Raw genomic sequence first — 23,897 nt, forward strand, 5'->3', positions numbered from 1 at the left:
GCTGCTGAGATGTGAGGAAAGACCAAATCTGATGTGATCCTGGGAACACAGAGTTAGAGCTACAAATTAAATAGGCTCCAGGAGTAAACTGGGAGGGAAGAGCCTCCGTAACGTGGTGATATTCTCATTATACCTCTAAAATTAGGGCCACTGAGCGCAGCCTGAAAATTCTGCAAATAGTTGAACCACAGTAAATGGAAAGCTTTTCATTATAAATTATGTGAAAGTGTTCCTTGGGGAAATCCAAGCTCAGTACATGAGCCAGGGCTCCACTCTAGCTGTATTTGGTCATGTATGCTTATATAATAATGAAATTGATACACTCTTTCCCTATTTGCTGGTCAGAGCCAAATTATTTTTTAATGGTCATGCTTAATATTTATTTACAAGCAGTCGTCCAGAAGGCACTGAGGAGCTGACCTTGGTGCGGAGCTCTACTCCCACCATGGCCGCATGACTCTGGTTACTAGGGCTGCTTTGAGCTCGTTTTCTAAAGGGTGTTAGTGCTGGCCAGTGAGAAATTAAAAATGGTTACTCTTATAGACAACTTGGATTGATTCAAGACCTAGTTAGCAAAGATGCTCTACATTAGGACAGAAAAGGTAACTGGAAACTTTTCTCTAGTTCTGCAAAACTTTTTCCAAACATTATCCCTTCACATAAACTCTTCTAGACCCTCAAGGCTTTTAGAAAGTAATGATTTTCTCATCTGGATTCAAACCAAGACCTAAAGCCTCGAGTGCCTGCCAGGCCCAACCACATAGTGCTGCCCAGCGTCAAACCTGCAAGAGTCTTCTCCCTTCCCTCTCTTAAAACCAGTGACGCTGACCCAAAACCTTATTTCTGAATTTTTTATGTTTCATTTTTCCCAGAGGAGTACATTACGTTCTGATTCTATATTAATTGAATCACAAAAGAAACCATTGAGGGCATTTGATTTGCTAAACTGTTGAGATGAATGGTTAATTGTCTGGAATTCAGCTTCCTGGAAAGGCAGATGGAGGAATAGGAAGGCCAAAAATTAAAATTAAAATTAAAATTAAAAACTAAAGGAAAGAGGGAAGAGAAGAGAAGGAAACAAAAGGAGAAAAAACTATAAAATAGAAAATGGCGAATGTGGAAAGAATCTTTTGGGTTGTATATTTGTCTGCTAGGGCCACCACAACAAAATACCACAGAGCAGGTGGCTTAAACAACACCAATTTGTTTTTTTCACTGTTCTGGAGACTGGACATCCAAGATCAAGGTACAGGTAAGACTGGTTTCTGAGGTCTCTCTCCTCGGCTTACAGATGTCCTCCATCTTACTGTGTTTTCAAATGACCTTTTCTCTGTACGTGTACTTCCCTGGTGCCTCTTTCTCTTCTTATAAAGATGCCAGTCATATTGGACCCCCGTAAAGAGTACCGGGAACAGGAGCAAACGACCTGATGTGAGAGTTCAGCACTTGGTTCCAGCCTTGATTTTCCCTCCCTTGGCCAGCCAATTCCCAACACCTAATGCAATATGACTCATTCCAACTGAATGACTTCTTCAGGACCCTTTCCCCAAATACAGTAACATTTGGTACTTGGGGTTAGGACTTCAACATATGAATTTGAGGAACACAATTCAGTCACTAATAGGTTGTTTGGTGACCACAGCTATGCCTTCCCTGGTTTAAACTCTTTATCTTATTTCTTCTTGCTTACTGTGGACTGAAACCCTGTAAAAAATGACTTCTCAGAGCTTAGGCTAGGCCCTGCAATTAGTTCATCCTTTTACTTAGGAGAAGTTATGTCCAGATAATAGCAAATTAATGTGTCAAATGCACATATTATGTGCCATTCACTATCTTCACAACTACACCCAATTTTTATCTTTGAGAAAAATAAGGTTTAGAGAGATTAAGAAACTTGTTTAACACCCTGAAGCTAATAGATTCAGCACTCAAACCTAGATCTGCAACTCAAAACTCCAGCCTTTAAGCACCGAGCCACAATGCCATGCCTAGAATTGAGGAGAATGATCAGAATGTTCTCTCTTGGCATAATTTAACAGCAGCAAGCGGGTTTTAGACCCTGGATAGTGTGGTTAGGTGGTCTGCTTGAAGAAGCAACCATATTTTGTCTTTTCAAATTTCCTTAGATGTGGAAAAATTTCCACTCCCACTCCCTAAGCGAGAAAGGACAGAAGGAACACCCTTGCTTCTCTCTACTCCACCCAATTATGATTCCAGGAAACAGGAGCAAAGGACCTCATGTGAGAGCTCAGCACACTTGGCTTCAGCCTTGATTTCTCCCTTGGCCAACCAATCCCCCACATGCTCATCTTCTCACCGGTGTGGTAAACCTTCCAGAGCACTCTCCCTGGAGAGGGAGAAGCCCCACAGGGGTCCTGCTGAGCCAGAAACCACAAGGGCAAGGATTTCCAATTCCCCACGAACTATCGCAAGCAAATTGGTCACACATCAAAAGTCACATTTGCCAGTCAGTCATTTTTATCAGTAAGAAAACAAGTGCTTTGATCTGCATCTTTCTGTCTTATTTCTCAACTGAGTTCAAATTCAGAGGGATGTAGGGGTTTTTTAATTGGCCTCTCGTATACTCAAAAAGAATGAGAATGAATTTTGGAAGCATACAGATCTAGATTTGAATCCTAGTTCTTTACTTACTAGCTATATGACTTTGGTTCAGTTACTCAAATTCTCTGAGCTTCAATTCCCTCATCTTCAAAGTGATAGTCATAGTACCCACTTCACAAGGCTGTTTGAACAGTTAAATGAGGTAAAGTATATAAATCTCTGCACCCAATAAGTATTTAACAATTGTTAGTTTCTTTCCTTCTTTTCTCTTCCTCTTAGTCACAATCCAACTTTCATGAGCTATTTTTATAAAAGAAATATCTTTCCTAGTCTGTAATCCTTTATTACAAATATTTAACTTGATTTTTATGATATCTCATAGGTGCTGGCAACAAAACTACACTTGTATAATTAAGTCTCACTGAGTTGCTATCTTCTGTAGATTGGGTCTTTATAGCTTAAATCCTTCCTATTGGAAGCAATACATCTGATGTAATTATTTCAACAGCATGCAAACTTTTTAATTGTATGATTTGGTTGTAGTAATTAGCCCCTTTCAAGGAACTTCAAAATAAAAATTTGAATATGTAAACAATGTTAGACATTTTAGAATCTGCAGTTATTATTTTGGCTTCAATTCAGTGTACAATACTATTTAGAGAAGGTGAGAAAGGGATAAATGTTTTTAGATTTGAAGCGACTCAATCTTTCAAATTTCATTATTCTATCCTTTTACATTTGTTCTGATGAGAGAACTAAAATCTCAGCCTTCAGAGGCCACACAATGTTGCTTGCCCAATTGGTCCATGATTAAATGTGTTCTCATGTAGAAGGAGAGCAGAAACAAACAAACAAACAGCTGACAGATGACAGCTGAACATTTCTCACTGATGTGCAGCATGACTCTTCATTTGGAAGTGAAAATGACAAACAGGTGTGTGACATTGGCATCAATAAGTAGTCAATCCCCATGAACAGATCATGGCAGCTCTGCCTTTAGGCTCTGGGCTTAAGCAATTTTCTGGTTCAAGACAGAAGATGTGCTTTAACAGCGCCCTTTGAACACAGGGTTTACAAAGGATCTATCTCAGGATGTAACAAGCTGTCATGGAGGCAAAGACTAAGACTAAGTTAGACAGATCCATGGAGATTTTGGTTTAATTCCTGGCTCAAAGCTTGAGCTCAGCAACGCTAATGATGACAGGGGACAGTGGCAGTCCTAGGTGATGCATAGCATCACCCAGGGCGTTTTGCTCCCTTCTCTTGGGTATAGTCGTTGGTGATATTACCCTCTCCAACATAGACTTGCTCAGTGTTGATCTCTGCCTTTCCTTCACCTTTAGATTTCTTACTTCATTGACCCCAGATCAAAGAAAAGAGAAATGAGAAATAACAGGGAATAACTCTAGGTGTTTCCTTGAATTCTTGGGGATTGTGTGACCTGAACCAATGAGGAAGAAGGGTCTGCTAGTGGGGAGGGGGGCACACCAGTTGGTTTCTTCTGTGCCTTCAGCCCATCCTCAACCACCCCCTCAGAAGTCCCTCTTTGTTTCCAAAATTCAACACAATTTTTTAGGAAGGGTCACAAAAGTGTGGCCCTTCCCCCTCTCCTGTTGGCTTAGAAGTCAGAAAAGGTAAAATAGAACAGAAACAGGGAGTGGGTGTGAAGTCCCAAATTCTACCCCACTGTAGTCATACTCTTAGTTTTAAAGGATGCTGACTTAATATGCTCCCAACTTCCTTGTATTGACATAAGGAGTTCTAACTGCCATAACTTTGGACCACCACCAGGATTGGGGATTTGAAACAAAGTAAAGATGCCATTTCTGATTTTTTAGAGAGCAACCAGCTGTGGATATCTTCAGTATTTAGTTTTTTAAGTGTGATTGAACTTACTCCATTGTAAAGAAACTTCATCAATTTTTCCATGGTAACTGGTGGAAAATCATATGAGATTATATGATAGTTATGCACCATCTATTTAGTGACTCCCTTTGACATTACTAATCGAACCAACTTGTTGGAGCAGTAAAATGCTATTGAATGTTGCTTGCCTGGAACATGGCTTAGGTTGCCAGCATTAGACAGAAAGACCTGTAAGATATAAGTAGGTGTGAGATTGTTGAGGTCATACTTATTTTAGAATTCAGTTTATTCGAGATTTCAATAGTACAAAAACAATAGTATATCCAATATTTCAATTGTATAACAGAATACATATGCCCTGTGACAGGGCATGTCACTGTGACAAAAGTTAGTACACCATAGCAGCAACTTTGACATTTGCGTTTTTTAGGTTTAACAAGAAAAGGACTTGACCTCTATGACTCTGTGGTGCGGATGAAGGAGAAAAGCGCCAATTGAGGAAGCCCCTGCTGATGTTTCCCTGATCATGGAGAGACTGTTTTTCCTGGGAAAGGATGTCATGGTTAGCCTCATGTTAGGGAAAAAATTAGAATCTGTGGCAAATTTAATAATGATTTGTCCTTACATCATATTTCATTCAAAAGCCAAGGCAATTGATGAAACACAATCAGATCATAACACCCTGGTCTTTTGCTAACATTCCCACAAGTCCCACTGGAATAGTGGAAACAACTAGAATTTAATGATCACCCCCACCTTTTCCACTAATCATTGACACTTGTGATTATGATATTATTTGGTTGTTTACTTTGCCTTTCCCATTACCCACAAAAAGGTAGCTCTTCACTAAGAAACCTGTGTTAGGTGCTGAGAGGCTTACTGGAGGTAGATTTAAATATTATGGGATAAAGTGAATTGTTGCACAATACTGTGTCCTAGAAATTCAAACATTCAAAGTCTTGCATAGTTATCAGGTATTATAAAAATTCTCCTGGTTTGCTTTGTAAAAGTAACCAGAGTCTTCCCCAGGAACTGACGACTGTATGGTTGTTGGACAGTCTAAAATGTCATTAACTTGGGATACTCCTGGGTGTTTCCTTTCAGAAATATTATCCGACCCTACCCATACACTTCCTGCCCTAGTCCCTGTTGGGACACTGACTATGCAACATCTCACAAAGGTAGGAACGCTATTAGAACATCACTGGCGTTTTGGTTTACAGGACTCTATTCTCCTTCCCTCAAAACTTTCACAGAGGCAACTTCCTTCCTGAGCTAACCTATTGTGTTGTTTGTTGTATCTCGTCTTTGTTCTTGTGCCTCATTACTCACTATCAGAGCTCAATGATGAAATGATAAAATCTTGAGTCATTTTAGTTATAGGGCAGACTACCAGCTATAAAAGTACTGACGCATGTGTCTTAAAGAAACTGAAACAGGCTTATTGCTTTTTTTTTTCTGTTTCCCTCTGTAAAATGTCTTAGTTTAGCATACGTGAAACACAGCCCAGCATTTCTCAAACATTAGCATAGTGCATGCATCAAAATCACCTGGAGAACTGATTCAAACACATACTTCAGGCTCCAGCCACAGAGTTTATGACTCATTAGGTCTGGGCTGGGACACACGGATTTGCATTCCTAAATTTCCAGGTAAAGCTGATGCTTCTGGTCCGGGGACCTCACCTTGGGAGTCCCAGTTGGTCACCTTATGTGAGACCAAAACTATTTCTAGTTTAAGTAGAAATCTTGTAGTTCTTAATATTTCTGAAAAACACTTTTAAGAATGCTATTACTTTATATTTAGATGATCAAAGGGACTTTAAACCAACTAGGTTTAAGATCCCCCATCTATCTAGTTTCTATATTTCTAAGAATATGAATGGTCTCATGGTATGCCGTAATGACAGTAATGAGCATTAACTGAGGCTTTAAGGCTCTGTATGACACTGTGCTAGCACTTTGCATATATCATGTGTAATTCCTACAACAGTATAGCTTCTTAGAAATTAGAGTTAATATCAGTGGGAAAACTAAGCTCACAGAGGTTACAGGTGACATAGTGGTTACTCTGCAGCTGGGATTTGAGTCCACACATCTCTCTGCTCCAAAACTTACATTATTTCTTAATGAACTGAGTGGGTATTTGTTATTCCTAGAGTTTGATAGTTGCCGTCACTTAACATGTATGGATATTCAAGACCAATTTTATGGAGGCTGATTATTTGTTAAATAATTTATTAAAGTGCACTAACTCTGACATTATAGTATATGCAGCTGTGTATACACAGGTATCTGCTGCAAGTACAGAAGGTCTCCAGAGAGGCTTTCCTTAATTAAGAGAAACTGGATGAAGCAGGGACACAGCTGATTATACTTTTTAAAATACAAAAAAATCAAAGAGCGATTTCATTTTCATATTAAATTTTTCACATATATAAGGTACAATGCAATATGGAATAAAATTTGAAGAAATGTGCCTAACTAGAATGTGATCATTCACATTTCAACCATTACCGCAAGAAGACCAAGCCTGCTTTCTTTTCCCCTCCTTGAGCACCTTGAGTTATCCCCTTGCTTTTTGATTGCAGACAAGTTCCAGATCTTCATCTGGTTTATGGCACCTCCAGGAGCCCAGCACAAAATCCCCTCCCCTGCTTCCTCTCCCATCTCTCTTTCCAGAGGCTCTTGAAGGTTTCATTTTGTTGCCTGATCAGTCTCAGGTAGTCCCTATCACTGACTCAAGTTTTCTATCATTTCATCACTGAGCACTGACGGTGAGTAATGAGGCACAAGAACTACAACCAACACAACAGTTCAGCTCAGGAAGGAAGTTGCATCTTGTCAAGTTTTGAGGGAAAGAGAACAGAGTCTTGTAAAGCAAAATGCCAGGGATGGTCTAACTAGTGTTCCTACCTTTTTGAGGTGTCACACAGTCAGTATACCCAACAGCTCATCCTTTTCTGAAGGATAGCTGTTTATCCATCTCCTGGGAAGCTTCAAACTATTTGTTTTTTCCTATTGTGCAATCTGTCCTTTTCAAGGCCAGGCATAAAGGGAGAAGAATGAGATCTGGTCATTAATATGTCTTTCCTCCTGGCTTCTCACCGTTGATCATTTCCTTCCAGTCAGGAAAGTTACCTTTCCAGCTCACTGAACACATTCAATGGATTCCCCCTTCCTCCTTGAACAACGATTACAGCAAGCATAGAACCAGTTCTTCGATTCATGCCAATTTTGTGACTCAAAAAGGGCACTCTTCTTATTTTTGTGCCTTTGAAAATACTTGGGTCTGTCGGAAATGTCTGGGAAGACTTGCTTTCATCATTTTCTTGCACAGGCTATTCTCAGTGCCTGGCATCCTCTCACATTTAGGTTACCATTAGGGTCCATGCACGGTCTGTAAAAACACTTCATAGCTGCCTTTTCTCTTTCCTGATTTCCATTAAGCAGAATTACTTAAATTGTTTACTTTTGTTTCTAACCATAAGAAAATATAGTTACAAAGGCAAAAGTACTCATGATTCTTGGCTGTGCTTGCCCCTCCAGTCAGTGGCAGAGAACGTTTATATTCCCCCAGCTCCCACTTGGGCTCTCACCTGAGGTAAGCAAACATACTTGCTCATGATAGAAAATCCAAAAAAGGGACAAAAAATCATTCCTGACCCAGGAGCAGTCACTGGGTGATAACTCACATCACCCCTCCAGCCTGTGGCCTGCTGGGCTCTGAGCCTGAATCTTCACCACTTTGCATCTTGGCTCTCAACACAGTGTGTGTCTCAGGGCCTGGCCTGGTCAATCTTTGCCCATAGTTCAAGATTTAAACTGGTTACCACGTAAACTTCTTTTTACCCCAAATGTTGCATAAGACAAAGATAAAACTATGTGCTTGATCATAACCTGCCACCCACAAGTGAGGTTCATGTCAGTGAAACTTTTGAAGAATGAGAAAGTGGCAGGGTAGGGCAGTGGGTAGCAGGTAAGGCAGTAGCACCAATGACTTCCGTAAACAAATATCAAATTCCATCCTTCCAGCCTTGGCAAATAGCAACCTCATTCTTTTTTTTCTTAGGTAAACATTTAAAAGTCAAATATCTGGAGCCACACACTGGATAAAGGGACATTTGTTTTATTTTTCTTTTTAAAAATTATCAAATAAAAAAATTATTAACAGAAAAGAGATTGAACATAAATGCCCAATATCATAAAAAAGATTTGTGCTTAATACACCTCTCAAATAAAGTGTCCTAACAACATTTAGCATTTAAAATTAAGATATTTGCAGAAAGTGTAAGAAACTAACAAACAGGTTTTTGTTGTTGTTGTTGTTCCTCTAATGCAAAATCCCTTTTGCCGTTTGCTCATAAGATCAAATTGCCCCTTTTTGGCACAGATGGGATGATATTTTAAACTGAGCTAAATCAAATAAAAGATGCTGGTTGTTGCTTCCTCTTTAGGGCGTAGACCAGCCAAGGTCCTGTGAGGCCTTGGGTCTTCCCAGGGTTGTTTTCTGAGCAGGGAGCAGGCACTATGAAGGGACATAGTGTTACTTTGACATCTTTGCTTCAGAGCTTCAAGAGCACAGCTTTCATTTGAGTTTCTGGTTGGCAAGTTCCTAGAAATATGGTCTTTTAGCCAATATAGCCCACCTTAATATTGTCCCAAAGGATTCTAAGGTAGATGCTAGCCAATCAGGTTTGTAACAAGTACAAGTTTTCCGCAACCCTTCTTCTTGAATCATAGCCCTTTCTGGAAAGCAAGCAGTTACTACTGAGAAATTATTTGTTTCAAACCCATGAGCAGAATTGAGAAACAGCATTTTGAGTAGGATGCTAGCTTTGTGATATTTGTTCAATCATTAACATATTACATTTTCTGGGTTGAATAGTTGAAGGTTACCTACAAAGACAGGGAAAAGGATTTTGAACCACAAACACAGATTAGAGAATTTGACCAATTGATTGTTTAATTTTTCAAATGACATTCAGAAAGTTTAGGATTATTAAATCTGGCCTGAGCTAAAGTTTGTCTTTCAGTATCTGGGAGGAAACGTTTTGCTAAGCAAATTAAGAGTATAATAAAATTATATAGTATATTTTAACCTACTAAAAAGAATAAGGTATACATATTCTCTTTTTATGTTTTATTTCTATAGATCATTGCTTTGTTTTATGTTGAAGACAATTTTATTTCACATAGTGATTCATGTAACTTTTTTACATGATAGCAAGAGAATGAATATGTTTAGAAAGATTCACAGAGTGGCAGAAGTTTTTCTTTCAACATCTCACTTCTCAATCTAGCTCTGTATTTTAAAATTAATTTTTGTTATATTCAGTCAGGGTTTATATAATTATACTATGATTGTAGGTAATTTGATGAAAAATTGCATTAAATCCAATAGGACTAGGAATGACTACATTACAGCATATTATGTCTTTGAATCAGCAGTGCTACATCAAACTACCCTTTCTCTACATTAATTACTGTCCTCTTTTCACAGTCCAGCTGAAATAATTTCCTTTTTGGGAAGCCAAAAGGCAAAGCAGAATTGTTTTTCAGTTTAAGCAGCAGGATATTTCATATTCAAGGTGTAAGCTGTGAGTCAAGAGCCAGGTGAGATGGGCCAGGAACGTGGCAGCAGGTAAGAGCCAAGCAGCCCAACAACCAGACAGCAAGAACCCACTGTGTCTAGAAGAGGTAACCCCAGCTGGTCTCCACTACTGAGACAAGGGTAAGGTTTTTCTTGCATCTGACTCAGCCAAGAAGACCCAAGGAACAAATATTGGTGAAGCACAGGATAATCATATTATTTATTGTTCAAACTGGCACACTTTTGATTCTGAAAGAAGATGCTGTTAGTATTGATGCTAAGAAAAAAGGTGGACATCAAGCCTACTCCAGGCAACATAGGACTTCCAGTCACCCAGGTAGGATCCAGACAGAGCTGTACAGTTTTCACATCAGAAAAATTTCAAGCAGAGAAAATCATTTACCAGCATTTTCATTTACAGGTCAGGTAGTTAAGGTATGGGCTGTGAAGGGGACTTTCTCAAAAGGCTGATAGCAAGCTACTGGCAGAGTTAGGACTTGAACTAAAATTTTCTGCTCCCAGCTCAGTGTTTTTCTATTGTACCACACATTTGCATAGTGTTTTATTCTTTTCAAAGCATGATCATAACCTCATGCAGCCCAAGTTTCCGTAGGACACAGCTTTCAGGAATATAAACTAAGGTCACAACAATAACAAACAGTATTTTCCTGGTTCCTTCTCTACTTGTGATTTCAGAAATTCCAGTTTTACTTTAAATTACCATTAAACAATTCCTGGCAGTCTCCTGGGGTCAGCCCCTGTTTGTTCATGAATAAAATCCTCCTTCCACTATGTGGAATTCATCCTTCCCCTTCACACCCTCACTCTAGGGCAGCATAAACACCATGTGCTGGTCTGGAGTCAGACTGGGCTCTAGTCCCTTGCCAGTATTATGACCTTGAACTCAACAGTTAACCTTTCTAGGCCTAACATTCTTCTAGGCCTATATATCTGTAAAATGGGCCCTTTATAGCATTAGTTTATTGACCTGTAACTGTTAAATGAAATAACATACAGTTGATTCTCATTGTTTGTGGCAGTTATATTCGATAAAGTCACTCCAAATGCTGAATTAGTAAATACTCAACCAACGCTCTTCACGGAATTACAGGGTTAGGTTCTTGTGAGTTTCGGGTCACAAAACTTTTGTCAGCCAATCAATACATTCCCTTATTTTATGTGCCTTTCTTTTTAAAGACATTTTATTCAATGTATTTGACTGATTCATTAGCATTAAATTCCCAGCCAACAGCACTAAAACTCATGCCTGGTGGAGATTTGTCTAACCATGTATTCTCTGTAGGGCAGACCACAACCTCCTTGCACATAGAAACACCAACAGCACTTCGGCACTAGCTTGGAGGCTACTTGAAACAGTGAAATATCTACAAAGATGCAAAAAAAATGTGGCACTGAATAGACCACCACAAGGACCCCAGGTTATGGTATAAGAGCTGAAACTAAAAGGAAAGCATCATGAGGAAGGTGCATGTTCACTGGGGGACTTAAATTATCCTCTGCTCTGTGCTCATCCATGAATGACCATGAAAGCACTGTGAGTATTGATTTTGGGGTCACAAATAAATTTTAGCAAGTAGATGAATGCAGAATGTGAATAGTAAAGTGCAACTGTATATAAAGAGCTTAGCACAGTTCATGTCAAGAAACTCCCTAATCGATGCTCACTGTTGCTGTTCTTGCGTGGTTATTGTTAGTTAAGAAAAGCCCCCTGCCAAGTCCTAAAACACAGGAAAGTCACCTCTCACCAAAGGAGATATTGTATTCTCCAGGACAAATAGTAGGCGGGTCTAGCTCATTGGTGAAGCCTTGCATCCCACCTAAGAAAAGGGTTATAAATTCTTCCTAAGAGGCTCCACATTTCACCAGGTAATGGGCTCCTAGTGGGCCCATTCCAGGTTCTCTGGAGTTAAACACTACTGAAGGCTTAGGCGAACATCATGTGGGTCTGAATTAAACATCCCTTTCCCCTCCTGGGCCCCAGCTCTCTGCATCTCACCCTCACCAGGTGTTTATTTTACATATGCAAGTGCATGCCACAACAGAATGAATTAATGACCCATCATCAAACAAATTCCACACACACAGTTGAACACTTCCCAGTGTCTCATACAAAAGGTGCATTCAGATTTTTATTTCCTTCTTTTTAGTTTTTGTTTCTCGAGTTTCTCCTTCCGCTCTCTCTGTGCCCTTGCATGTTCTCTCCTATTCTTGGAGCATGTTCTTGAAGTGGATTTATTCCTCCTTTGACTGCCCTCAAGGTTTTCTCTTTCCCTTTCCCCGCTGAGGCCTTGATTTCTGGCTTATTCACTGTCTCAAGTTCCAATTTCTCCCTCCTCCAGCAGATCCCCTTTCTACAGATCTTTCTATAATTGCGCTTGTTGTTTTCCTCTGGCTGTCTTAACTTCCAAGAATGGCCTCCTCCTTTGCTTGCCCTTTCCTCCCTTGTGGCCATCTGATGGGGCTGTTTTCTCTGGGGCAGGCCCAGACTGTCGCCTTTCCTCAGCAGGGAGGTGTCTTCTCCCTGCTGTTTTCTTCCTGTACTTTTTGTTGAGCCCTAGTTGCTTTCTCAGTTTCCCGCTTCCTCTTCCTCTCTTATCTTCATCTAAATCCATCACCCTTGACTAATGTGATTTATAGCTTTTGATTTTGCAAAAATTGGACTGTCTTAAAATAGGTTGTACTTGAACACTCTGTGTACCTCCTTTACAGAACAGCACGTTATTACATGAATCTGGATACACTGCAGGTCACATACTGACCTCTAAATTGCAACTCCTCACAGGCCAGCCTGTTGTGATTGTCTACCAGCGATGTGCCTTCTGTCTTCCAATACCAGCCTCAGAAAGACCTGATACTACAGTTTTAAATATTATGCCCAAACATTAATTTGCTCTGTGATTTAAACACTATGATCTTTGCTGCTTTCACTTCTTCTACCCTGCTCCACTTACCCACCCCTCTCCCCAGTTTCTCTCTTGCAACTGCTCTCCTTAGCATTGCCAATCACTTCCTAAAACATCCATCCAATGACCTTGCCTCGATGTCATTCTCCTTTCCTCCTCAGCAGCATTCAACACCGTTCATTCTTTCTTCAACAAATAGTCATTGAGTATTTCTCTGTATCGAGCACTGTTCTAGGCACTTAGGATAGGTTAATAAAACAAAGATCCCTGCCTTTGTGAAGGTTATAGCTTATTGGCGTACAGAGGCAGACACTATACAACATACATAATATATTATGTAAATTATTAGTAGTGGTTATGAATTAACTACATAGACAAATTAGTAAGTAAATGATCTAGTTAACACTTAATAAACAGAAACTAGAGAATAAAGGAAAAATAGAACAGGGTAGGGAGTCACAGAGGTGCAGGTACGAGGAGGTCTTGGTGTTGCAAGGGCGGTTGTGTACATTTCACTGAGAAGGTGACAGAGGCTTGCAAGAGGAGTCAGAGAGGGAGCCATGTGGACCTCTGACAGAGGGTGCTCCAGGTAGAAGCTATAGCCAGTGCTAAGACCCTTACTTAGGACATGTCTGTGTGTTCAGGGAGCAGCAGGGAGGCCAGGGCACTAGAGAGGAAAAAGTTGAGGGGAAGCTCATAGGAAGGAGTCAGAAAGCTACAGAATCCAGGCCACTGAAGGCCTTGTAGGCCACTGTTGATCACACTCTCACTTGGCCTCCGTACACATAATCTGTGCTGGTTCTCTCCTTATTTCCTCATTTTCATTTCCAGGGACTCCTGTCCTTGGCCGATCCCCACACAGTTGGGTTTTCCAGGTGTCTTTTTAGCATCCTTCTCTGCTCCCTCACCATCTCTAACTTTTTGATCACATCTACTTCCTTGGGTTCTACTACGACTAATTCCCAGAACTTTTTCCAAGTCACACCTGCCTCCATGGTACTGTTTCTAAATCAGTGTCTCTCTAACATCTCACACTCAGCATGTGGCATCAGTTTTCTCTCAAGCCAGTTATTCCTGGATCCTTTCTATTTCCATTAATGGCAACTCTATTTCCTTGGCCACTTGGGTTTTGAATCTTGTAGGTGCTGTTTTCCTCCTTATCTAATCAGTGTTTAAGGGCTCTTAAATCTATCTCCAAAATTGGAAACTTCACATGGGGATCATGTATCCAATAGCATTAACTAGAGTTCACCACGTCACTTTTAGAACTTTACGATATTGTCATATTTGCTTACCTGATTTCTGTATTACCAATAATATTTCCATAATGAGTCTAACAAATCAGAAACTAACTTTGCTTTAGGCTAGAATGATTCAAAAGTTTATAATAAAGGGCAATTCTAAGGTAGACAATTCTTGTCTACCTTGTCAACTAGACAAAATAGCTATAGTTTTGTAAAAACAGAGAGAAAAATAGGACCTGGGTTGCAGGATTTTCTTCTGGAGCCTGAAATTTCAGATGCTGCCTTTTGCTGGGCCTTCCCTGGCCCTTGTTCATCATTTGAGTTGCCTCGCTGCAGCTCCTGCCTGGCACTTCAATTCAGCAGTTTATCCAAGATCCATTCAGGAAGGAATTTGAGGAACGAGCAAAATCCCTGGAAGTAATTTATTGAAAGTAACCCATATACTCTCCAACCTGATGAAAGATTTCGTGGCTTACAAGTCCAAGTAACTCACAACTAGCTTCCACTGCCAAAGTCCAGTTTTCAGTAGGAAGGCCATCCTTCACCCTATTCCTCGTTGTGCCACAGGGGTACTTTATTTACTTTTTCTCCAAACATTGTTATTTTCTGTGGCACTTCTTTTGCAATAACAAGATGCCACGTTAATCCCTTTCCCTGCATATCTCTCCCATTCTCTCCCTCCCTTGCCTCTGTCTCTCTCCTGAGAAGCCACTTATGGCCTACATTTAGACAAAACAAGAAAGACACAGTTAGATGCAGCTGCTCCCTCTTGACAAGTGTTATCTCTCCCTCTTAGGGGCACTGCCCTTCCTGAAGCACATAAATTCTCCTTTCCTGTTTGCGTAACTGTTCACTCTTCTTCCTTTGGGAAGAGGTAGGCAGGCTCCAAGGAGGGGCTGTGCTCACTGCATGTGGCACGAGCCCTGTGTTCTGTTGGCCAAGATTCAAAACCAGCACTGGAACAAGACAGTGTCAGCCACGGGGTCCCTGTGCAGGGTCCCTGTCCATCCTAACAAATGGACGACTCATTTCCAGAGACTGGCCACTCAGCAGCCACGCCCAAGGCGCTCCAACAATGTCCTAACATCAGGGCTAAGGTGTTGGCAGGTTTGATGGTTCTGAGGCACTCCTCGAGAGAGGAAAAGGGTAGGGGATAGAGGAGAGAAGAAAGGAGGGCTTGGAAAGATAGATATGGCCAGAGGGGATTTACTCTTCCCAAGGAGTTCTCAGCCACCACACAGCTTCTGGGCCTTACAAAGGCTTTTCTCAGCTCACCAGCCTGTCTGACCACAACCTAACAGTGAGATCCAGAACAGATATATCCTTAAAGCACTTAGGCTTACTGTAAAAGGCCGGCAGAAATGTGGGAAGAGTCCAGTTTTTTTGGGCTAGGGTCTATGGGCTGCAATTTCCTCACACTTGATCTTAGCCTACGGGCTGAGAATTGATTAGGTTGTGATTTCTTAATCAAGTTTTGTTGGCAGCTCTGATTCTGAATTAGAGTGCCATTAGCTGCTGTATGTGCTTTGTGTCAACTCTAGGAGCTCCTCCCACACCTAAGTCTGAGGCTTAAGAAGCACAGTAAAGCTGATATGAATTCCCAGCAATGGAAGCTTTCCTCAAAGCTTCATTGTCTAAACTCTGAACGTCATCATAACCTCAGTTCTGCCTAGCACCTAACTAGTAGGTTTCATAATTTGATGCCCTCTTGCTGTGCTGTCCCACTTGGAATTGGCAAATGAGTTCCGGACAAGTATTGTTGGCCCATGATCCCTGTGGAAACCAGAGCTGCAGAATTGTTTCCTGGCTCCATTCTTACTGTCACGAATAAGGGCTTTGACTCCTAATAGCCAGGAAGGGAGCCTGGGCAGACAGGATATTCCCTAAGTATAATGAGATCTGGCAACTGACTGTAGGGTGGGAAAATGTACAAGGGGAGGAGAGGCTTGTATGTAAAATAGAGACTCGTCTAGATCCCAGGGGTCTACATTTGTTGGGGCAAAAACCTTGATAATCCATAGTTGAAACATCCTTTGTTGGCCTGACATATTCTGTCACTGTTTGAAATTAGGAAAACCTCATTGACCAAACTGATTAGCAAATATTAATGAACTGATTCAGTGAAAAAGTATTTAACTCAAATGAGCAACAGATGTAATGTTCCATTGTAGACTTTATTTAAATATTTATCCGGTCAATTTGCCCAACATTTTAATATTCATCATACATATGGGCATATTCTGGAAAGATACATTTGGTTTTCTGGCTTGCCATCTCTGTCAGGAGGCATCCTGGGTCATGTAGCTAGTGTCATTCGTCGTTGACTAGTTAGACTTTTAATTGTTTCCATTATGTGAAGGAGAATGATGAGAAGAGCATGAAGGGAGAATTTTCTGGAAATGGTGTTAAATTTTGACATAACTTTCTAAACCATCCTCTTGTTCTTTGCTGACCTGAACTGCAAGGTCAAGTGCACAGATGTGCTTAGGAAGCCAACAGTGCCAGATGACCCCAGGGCCTTGGAGGTGAAGTGTGGATACACTCAACTCCCACAGAGCTAACTCTGAGCTCACTGCCCAGTTGGTTGCAATAAAACCCTCCCTTCACTTGAAAGGATAATTTAAAAAATAAAAAAATCATAAAACAACCCTGCTCTGTAGGGTATTATCCCAGGCAAGCATAGGAAATCAAGTCTGAGTCACTCATTTAAATCCAAAGTGCTATTTTTAGTTAGCAGTGTCAGCTGTTATTTGACATTCATCCTGATGTCTAGGCCTTTTGGCCAGAGTTCTAGTCATTTGCTGATCATTAATGGAGTGGGTGAGATAAGACTTATAAGGTTCAGTTTGAGGGTATGGATTGGTGGCATAATGATCTTACCTCTTCTCTGCAGAATGATCAAAGCTCAGCAGCTAAGAGCCTGTGAACAAACATAACTCCCACCCACATCTTCCTATCTCCACTCTTCCAGAAATAGGCAGAGTTTTATCAAAGAGCTTTTTTGTTTGATTCTACTCTATAAATATAATTTGGGAAATGTAGTATTTTGAAAACCAAGACATTTTTAAAAAGGGGCTTTTGTCAAAAATGCAAAGCTGGACTTCACTACTGATGTGTTTATATTCGTGGATCAGTCAGGCTTTCTGTGGCTCAAGCTTTGTACATATTCCCAGAAATTTGGCAAACCCTTCTTAGGGGAAGCCTCTGGAAAATGTCTTTTGTCCTCAGGCCATTCAGCAAGATCCTAGGATCCGGGGATCAGGGAGTACAACCCAGAAGGGGCCAGGCTCAGAACCCTGTGGGGTATTAGGCAGGAGGGAGGTCCTTCAGCCCCTCTCCCTGAGGTTATGTTTACTGCTACCCCTTCTGCAACCATGTCTTTTGTTTATCTGGTGGATAACGCCTTCCTCTTGTGGGTTCTCGTGTTTCTAGATTCCAGCATAACATACCTGCTGACTGCCAGGAAGCAATTTTCACCCCAGGCTGACCAGTCAAGGAAATAACCACAGTCTGGGAACCAGAGAAATTCAACTGCAAGTCTGAAGCAATTTAATTTATCTTAATACATTTTCACAAGTGGAAAATGTGGAGGCCAGCACTGTATAACTTAGTAGATTCAAAACATGGACAAAAACAATCAAATCTGGTTTTTCCCCACGAGTGTCAGGTGATTACTTCTGGCTTTCCATTTTACCATGTTATGTAAATGTGTTCAACCAAAGGCAAAGGCTTACATTCTCTCAGAGCTTCGTTATCATCAAACATTTGAGTTACCAGGAAAAAAATTTGGCAATATATGCAAAAAGCCATAAAAATATGCCTTTCTTTGTAAAAGTGATTCCATTTCTTGACATATTTTGAAATGCATCCTCAGGAAATCACCATTGTACAAAAAAATTTAGATGACTGAACAATCATCTTGAAACAGACCAAATGTCCAAAGAGGGGAGATTTAGGATAAGTAATGATTAATTCATGTCACAGAATACAATTCAGCCATTTAAAACCTGTATCTTTGAAGAATAGTTGATTACATGGAGAATATTCCATATCACATGTACAAAAATGATGGAGAGAGAGGTTGAAGGGTTAATGGGGAGAGATGAGATTGGAAGCTGGGAGACAAGAGAAGAATAGAACGTGAATAGCTGTACTTCTGATATGTGGGATCACAGGGCAGGGGCAAGGTGTCAGCTATTCCCTGAAATGTCTGATGAGCACATACACTCACTGGAGGACTTGTCTACTGCTCTGTTGATTGGTGTTGGAAAGCTATTCCGGAAAATTTTAGAGTACTGAGAAGCAAAGGTGAGTGAAATTAGGAGCAAATGGAGACCACATGCCCTCTGCTCAGACCAGGAAGTTACTCCACTTATGGGTCATTCTCGACATGTTTGGTTAAACTCTTCTTTAATTTAAAATTAATGCCAATGAAGATTCCTTCATCTCTAAGCTTTCTTATAACCACAGCACTATGCATCTGCTTCCCATCCCAGGTGCGCTTCCTGAACTATCAACATCAACTTGCTTGTAATCTATTCACTTCTCAGCCCATTGAAACTGGGCTTTGACTTCCACTGCGTCTTTGAGATTGCATTGACAAAGGGCTCCACATTGCTTCCTAATTGATAATAGACTCCTTCATGTTCTTAACCACTTGGACCCATTTCAATTTTTAATAGCACTTAACCATTTCTTGGAATTTTCTCTAATATTCTTCAAAGAGGTCATTCTTACCTGGTTCCCCTTCTCTTTCCCTCTTACCTTTTCTTCTTTCTCTCCTTTGCTGGCACCTCCTACTAGGCCTTGCCATTTCCACTGACCTCCTAAAAAATGTCTCCTTATGTTTCAAGACTTAGCTCAAAGTTCGGTACCACTGTGGAGTCTTTGTTCACTCACTCAGGTTACCTACTGACCTCCCCAGAAGTGGACTGATGTGCAGGTTAATTAAAATTCAGTATCAGGGTCCTTTATTTGCAAAGACCCTGGGCCTCATATGTTCATGAGGTCCAAGATCATTGTAAAATTTGCAGTTTTAATCTATTTTAATTGTGACAGGTTAGATCTAGAGTTTCTTTCTACTCTGATCAGTCCCTAATCCCCTTTGCATAAGTCTCCTCATGTTGGGTAGCTTGGAATGGCTGAGAGCATTTTGGTGAATTCACCTTAGGGAGAGTTGAGTTACAGAATCATTTATTTGGCTTTAATAAGCTATATTTATGTGGTTTATAATCACTTCAATGTCTAGTGAAGCAACACTAGCTGTCTGGTGTAGGACTGGCTTCTAGGAATACTTCATACTGCCCATGGGGCTGATTCACCCTGTGCTGTGATGCTCAGGGTGGGCAAGGCCAGAGGCTACATCACAGAATGGCCTGATGTGCTGGGCACTTCTGAAGGTACTTAGGTGAAACAAGGTTTAAACCTATTGACTTCTTTCCAATCTTTAAGTATACAAAATTTTAAGAAAATGATTTGGCCTTCAATCAGATCTAGTCAAAAATATCAATAATTAAAAAAACAAAGTTCAATGAACCATGCTAGAGGAGAAACTGAATTATGTTTCTGGTATCTCTATGGAAAATTATATTTAAAAGTCATTGTTACATGAAGACATTATCAAAGAGTACACAACCAATATATATGAGGAAAAATCTAATAGAGGTTTGTTAGACAGTTTGTTAATAAAAATACTGTGTAGGGTTTTGTCCCCCTGGATTTTGTGATGCTTGTGGAATTAGTTTTTTTTTTTTTTACATATTTGAAACTTGTTGTCATTCCTTTTCTCACTTTAAATAAAATTTCTCTTTTATACTTAAATTTATATTTGTAATTTCAATTTTTTTTTCTTAAAGAGAGTCCTGCAAATCATACTAACTTTTGGTTCCACAGAACTGAGTGCCCCTGGCCTCCCCTACAGACCCCAGATAGCAGTCTCAATTATTTACCTTGTAGCTCCATTGCTTAGCCCAGGCCCAGATACTCAAAAAATGTTTGTTGAAAAATATGTATCTAAATATTATGATATTTAGATTAATATATAAATAAATATTAAATATTTAAAATATCTAAAATAGTTTAGATAATATTAAATATTAAAAATATTTATCTAAAATATTATGATGTCACACTAAGAGTTTACTTTATCTTAATGCAATCAGAGAATACAGCATTAGTACAAAATTCAATCCCAATTCAGAGAAATTGCTTTCAGGTTCAGTTTATATGCTCCTTTGCTCATATAGCGGTTCCTCATACTGGGTCTCATTTAATCTTTACCATATCCCCAACTCCTAATAATTTAGAGACAGAATAAAAGAGAAAAGTAGGAAGGGCTAGCACAGATGACTCATAATATAGTGTGCAACAAAGTGAAAATGAAATTAAAGAACAATGATGGAAAATATCTGTCAAGCACCCCTTGAAACAGTGGGCTCCTGAAATTCCATTATCTGCAGAGACTACCCAGCAGCTAGGAGAAGAGTCAGGGCCTAATGTTTCATCTTCAAATATCAACTTCTTTGCTTTGTGACTTGGCTTTGTCTTAAGGCCTTGCTATTTCAGATGATAAACTCTATCCAGAGGGCTAAATTATAGGTATCCAGCCAGTTGCTCAGTCTGCAGAGTATACACCCAAGCCTAGCCTTTTCAAATGTCAGTCGACCTCTTGCCGGTCTTCTGGAGAAAGTCTTTACGTGGGATTCCAGATACATTCGTCTTAGGTTGAGTTTAATATTGATTCCTATCTTAAGTTATTGAGTCTTAATTCTGGAGTTATGACTACTTAATTTGCTCCTTCCTCTGGGCTTTATAATCAGAACCCTATGACCTCACTGCAACCTTGACTTCCACCCTCATTCAAGTTCTTTATTTCTTTGATGACTAGTCTTTCTCCATTTAGGTTTTCATAACCATGGAAATGCAGTCCTATTCTTTTATCCTTTTTAGGTGTTCATCTGGCGTCTTTATCATCAGATTCTTTACCTTGGCACCCCCTTTCTCTATAGACATTACAAGCAAATTTTCCAAAAATAATTCACATTTTTCAGAAATATAGCTCCTGTGGTTCCATCTGCTTATCCTCCGTATTCTGATCTTGTCAGTCAACTTCTAAATAAACATAAAACAGACATCCCTAAACCCATGTCCACAGGCCACTTATCCACTATACACCTGCTTTCTGTGACAGAGAGAGAGCACACAAATGAACCCAGGATTTATGAATCAGGGAAAGAGCCTGGATAACCCAATTAAGAAGTCAATAAAAGTAACACAATATAGTCAGTATAAATAAAAGAAATAGGCCATGGGAAAAAATAGCCATGAAGAAGGTAGAATTCTCATCCAAAGTTCCAGACAAAATAAAAAGATTTGGAAAACCAAGTTGTAAATGGTCTTCTAGAGAAAATTGAAAAATAAATCTAAATCCTTGAATTATAGGACAGATACTTGAAACTAGAAGCATTATAAAGAAAATATACAAGTATATATCTCAGTGGCAAGATAAATATTATCTTCTTTTGTGAAGAAAGGCCAACAAAACGGAAGATAAATCTTCTGGGCCTTTGGGGTCCATATGGGAAAACAGCAAAGAGGAAAATCCAATCACCAAGACAACAGTGTGGGCAGATTACCTTCATACCTTGTAAAGAATAGCTTTGCAGTTCATTTTTTTAACATGCTGAATTTTGAGATCTGATATTTAAAAGAACAATAATTAGATTAAAATAGAAATGCATTACCACAGGAAATGTAAAAGGTTAAAAAGGGAACACTTAACACATTCATTCATATAAGAATTACTTAGAGGTGGAGTCAAACTATATTCAAGTCTGAAAACACAGGAACAATGAATTTCAAATACATTAAAAATATTTACTTCTTGTTTTGGAATAAATTTGGGATGATGCCAAGAACCAGTTACTCATAATTATAAGTTTTTCAGAATCATAAATTCAAACACAATTAACAACAGTCCCAACTTAGATTTCTCCCCAGTTCCCTCGATAAATTGGCTGTGGGTGTTTCTTGAAAGAGAAATATAACCAAGTTGTATTCGAACTTTTCAGAGGCTTTGACATTCTGCCACCAACACACGGGAAGCAAATGGATTTTTCTACTGGTGGTGGTGTAATTTGTACTCAGAGAATAGAATATCCCAGGGGAGTGTCAAACCATGAGAAAAAGAAAGGTAAGATATTAAAATCTGCATCATCTGGTCTTGGCCATGTTTGAAGAATGGTGTTTTGCACATACTGATAGTGCGTCCCTCTGTTTATACTAGAAAACTTTTCCTACTCCAAGTAGGAATAAATGTATACATCTTTGACAAACGAAAAGTTCCACTTGAGAAAACAGGAGCCTCAGGATTTTACTCTCCCCAGGTCACTAAATCTTGGTATCCTGGGGTAGACAAAAGCCAGTGACAATATCCACATCGTTCTTCATCTCCCTTTTCACCCCCATGCTAGGACTACAGAATTTCCAGGGACTGAATTGAATATCAGTTGTTAACCAAACAGTGACCATCACTGCTTTCTGTCAATTCATGAGGAAGACCCCAAAAGTTATTCTAGAAGTATGAAAAGGCAAGAAGAGTAAAACAAAAAGATGCTTTTTTTGTTGTTGTTATAAGCTAGCTAATCGTCCCCAAAAAGGATTTCCAAAATCCACTGTGCAGCATTGCATGGTAGACAAATATATTCATACCAGCGAGATGTGTTACACTTTCCTGGTTGTTACAAAGAAACACACTCCCATTCTTTTCCCCTAACACCATTCTTATGTCTGTTTGGTACTCCTAGTTTTGGCATATTTCCCTGGCAGGGGAGACACAGTTTGTATAATCTCTGAAGTCTTGTCCCAGGAGGAGACCCAACCTTACAAAAAGAGTTGTGTTTCCTGAGGAGGCACTGAATGGCCTCACTGTTTTCTCAGGAAGATGCTTATGTGTTCACTTTGTGCTTAATCAATCACAGGCCCAGATAATTTAAGCAAAGAGGAACTGTAAAGAGTTCACATCTGAACTGCTTTGGACAATGTTCTGGCAAAAATAGAAGTGTTCCAAGTTAGGGCTATTTCTTACACAAGAAAAGCAGTCATTACTTGGTTGAAAAGTCTTCCGGCAAGCTGAGCTTTCACTTCTTTAGCTGGAGTGAAGGGTATTATCTCCATGAGCCAAATTCCAGGTGTGATAAAGGCCATCTTGGTCTATGAGGGTTCATCAACATAGGTCCCAACTGGGATTTATACATCTTGGGAATACTGCCATTGATGAATTGGAGCCATATTACTTGAATCAAAGGGAAATATCTAATATTCTAAAAAGTTGAACTAGCTCTGATAGTTTCACAAAATTGATATTATTTCAATACAATGTATCAGCGAAACCTCAGTTAGATAGGCAAGATACAGATTAAGATCACTGGCATTTTAAAGACATGATCCTTAAATTTGACCCTCCTTCTATTGAGAGACAGGTCTATGCCTCCTCCTTATAAGTCTGGCCTTTATGACTGTTTGATGAACTGAATTCAGAGAAAGAAATAAATACTATGTTAGTTTTCATACCCAGGTTTCAAGATATTGGGTTTTCATTATCTATCCCTTGAGGTGCTCATACTTGAGATTCAACCATTATGTTGGTAGGAAGCTCAAGCAGCATATGAAGAAACTCACATGGAGAGAAGCAATGTCCCTAGCTCACACT

The 23,897-nt window shown here is 39.7% G+C and overlaps 1 long non-coding RNA gene across 1 annotated transcript; it reads right to left on the reverse strand.

The window, feature by feature from the left end:
* Positions 1-338: 338 nt before the first annotated feature.
* Positions 339-20,233, reverse strand: LOC116562478. The gene is made up of 2 exons (XR_004273965.1): positions 8,046-20,233; positions 339-4,972 (listed from the first exon to the last, which is right to left on the reverse strand). It is a non-coding gene; the product is annotated as an uncharacterized LOC116562478 (long non-coding RNA).
* Positions 20,234-23,897: the final 3,664 nt, after the last annotated feature.

Source organism: Sapajus apella, unplaced genomic scaffold, assembly GCF_009761245.1.
Source record: "Sapajus apella isolate SASKATOON/1434 unplaced genomic scaffold, GSC_monkey_1.0 scaffold32, whole genome shotgun sequence".
NCBI lineage: Eukaryota > Metazoa > Chordata > Mammalia > Primates > Cebidae > Sapajus > Sapajus apella.